This window comes from Lissotriton vulgaris, chromosome 7, assembly GCF_964263255.1.
Source record: "Lissotriton vulgaris chromosome 7, aLisVul1.2, whole genome shotgun sequence".
Lineage (NCBI taxonomy): Eukaryota > Metazoa > Chordata > Amphibia > Caudata > Salamandridae > Lissotriton > Lissotriton vulgaris.
The window spans coordinates 1,390,658,058-1,390,660,557 of record NC_141695.1 but is presented as its reverse complement, the minus strand read 5'-3'; the positions used below and the strand labels follow the sequence as shown (position 1 = coordinate 1,390,660,557).

Below are 2,500 nucleotides of genomic sequence, written 5' to 3'. Positions count from 1 at the left end.
ATTATTAGAGAAGGCCCATAAGCATCTTGCACTGCTACCTTCTTCCCCTCTCAGCCACGATCGGCCAAGACCTCTCTATTAGGGTAGAGGGTGAACATTTCTTGGACCTCAGAAACTGAGGGATGTAGACCCAATATGTCCTCCAAGCGCCTAGAGACCTGGTGCCCAATCTGGCATGGTGTTTTTCAGCTTACCCGACCAATCCGGTTGCAAGGTGGACTTTAACAATACTGCTAAAAAGGCACTCCCAGACATCCCTGAGGCCTTCATTTGCATAGGCCCTGCCCTTCTCTTTGTCCTGCTTCCCACGAAGCAACACAACACTGCAGCAGTATAGATTTGGGGGTGGTGAAGAATAATGACAGTGAGGCTAAAAAAGAGAAAGAAAAGTCCCAGAAGTCCTGCAGGCTTCCTTGCTAAATGCAGCTGAACATAGAGCGCACCTTCTTTACTGCAAAGCAAATACATTAAAAATGTTGAGGAGAGACTAATTGAAAAATACATATCACGGGGACAGCACTGGGACCTGCTTTATTTTTTCAATTAGTCTTGAAAACAAAAAAGATTTCTCTCCTAAAAGCTGTTAAAAATATGGAACGCTTCACGAATTTGCGTGTCATCCTTGCGCAGGGGCCATGCTAATCTTCTCTGTATCGTTCCAATTTTAGTATATGTGCTGCCGAAGCGAGCACACTTTATTGATGAACTGACAATGTTTATAAACTCTCTAAATCTACAGTCTCTAGACATAGGGTAGCCTGGCAGAGATGCTCAGATGGCCAGTACGCATTCAAATCTGAGCCAATGGTCAAAAATGTATGAAGAGTAGCAATCCATTATTCTTCACTGCATTTGTGGTCCAAGACTAAACACACCGTAAGTATGTAGATTATACCAGGTTTGCAAAGGCTCCTGGTTCGGGCTACAGACAAGGAGCATTGTGACGTCACGCTGCCTGTGGAACAGTGATATTAAAGGTGAAACAGCTGCACAGTAGGTTAGGTGAAGGGCTCTGAGAGTGGAAAGGCAGCATGCTTGGGTCCCTGGACAAGGTGAGCTTATGATAATGTGTCTGAATGTTCGCCTGTGTTGTAATATTAAACCCCTTATTGTTGTAAACGCCTACTTACTAAGGAGTTCTCAAGCTCAGCCCCACACAGACCTGGAACTGATTATGTTAATGCAAACTATTTAAGAAACTGAGCCTGATCTAAAAGATTTCCTTGGATCTAGGACCATTTCGCCTAGCTTTTAGGTGCTTCCTTCTCCTAAAGTCCTTTGTAAAACTTGGGAAAACCTCACAGAACAGACTTCCAGGAGGTCAGATGGGTTTCCTTGTGCCTTCACACACACACACACACACACACACACTTTCTAGCCCACTTAAGGACAAAAGGATGCATAAGTCTACATAGGGCCAGTGGCGCAATGGATAACGCGTCTGACTACGGATTAGAAGATTGTAGGTTCGACTCCTATCTGGCTCGGAAGGGTTGTAGGTCCCTGTTTGATTATATTCCTGTGGAATTCTTATTTACCTCAGACTTGTTGTAGGTTCAATATTCTCCAGCAGGACTCATCCAGCAGTTGTTCCACGGTAGAGCGCAAGTAATAGGACCACAGCTAGTTAAACGTTTCCCATTTGCTGCTGGACTCTATGTGATGGCCGTCACGTGGTGTGCTGCTTTTGTATTTCAACATTGGTCCCTGATACTCTTAATTGCGAAAAAGCTTGTTGACAAAAGTGTGTGTGCGCGAGGGTCTGTGGACGTAGGCAGGTGTGTGCACTTGAATGCTTACCCATTTACATGTGTGAGAGGAACAAACCAACTCCCTGTGGGCTGCAGACTTACAACTGGTAGCCCCAGTAGCCAGGCAGAACCACAGGTAAGGAGAGAGAGAGAAAGTTGGTCCATTATTAGAGCAGGCCCATAAGCATCTTGCACTGCTACCTTCTTCCCCTCTCAGCCACGATCGGCCAAGACCTCTTTATTAGGGTAGAGGGTGAACATTTCTTGGACCTCAGAAACTGAGGGATGTAGACCCAATATGTCCTCCAAGCGCCTAGAGACCTGGTGCCCAATCTGGCATGGTGTTTTTCAGCCTACCCGACCAATCCGGTTGCAAGGTGGACTTTAACAATACTGCTAAAAAGGCACTCCCAGACATCCCTGAGGCCTTCATTTGCATAGGCCCTGCCCTTCTCTTTGTCCTGCTTCCCACGAAGCAACACAACACTGCAGCAGTATAGATTTGGGGGTGGTGAAGAATAATGACAGTGAGGCTAAAAAAGAGAAAGAAAAGTCCCAGAAGTCCTGCAGGCTTCCTTGCTAAATGCAGCTGAACATAGAGCGCACCTTCTTTACTGCAAAGCAAATACATTAAAAATGTTGAGGAGAGACTAATTGAAAAATACATATCATGGGGACAGCACTGGGACCTGCTTTATTTTTTCAATTAGTCTTGAAAACAAAAAAGATTTCTCTCCTAAAAGCTGTTA

The 2,500-nt window shown here is 45.2% G+C and overlaps 2 non-coding genes across 2 annotated transcripts in view; both read right to left on the bottom strand.

Moving 5' to 3' along the window:
• Positions 1 to 585: 585 nt before the first annotated feature.
• On the bottom strand, positions 586 to 692 carry LOC147705084 (U6 spliceosomal RNA). Its single transcript, XR_015297932.1, has one exon. It is a non-coding gene; the product is annotated as a U6 spliceosomal RNA (small nuclear RNA).
• Positions 693 to 2,499: 1,807 nt separating this feature from the next.
• The window catches only part of LOC147705083 (U6 spliceosomal RNA), a 107-nt gene continuing 106 nt past the window's right edge, over position 2,500 (bottom strand). Inside the window, exon 1 of the small nuclear RNA XR_015298427.1 lies at position 2,500. This exon is cut by the window's right edge and continues 106 nt beyond it. This is a non-coding gene — a small nuclear RNA (U6 spliceosomal RNA).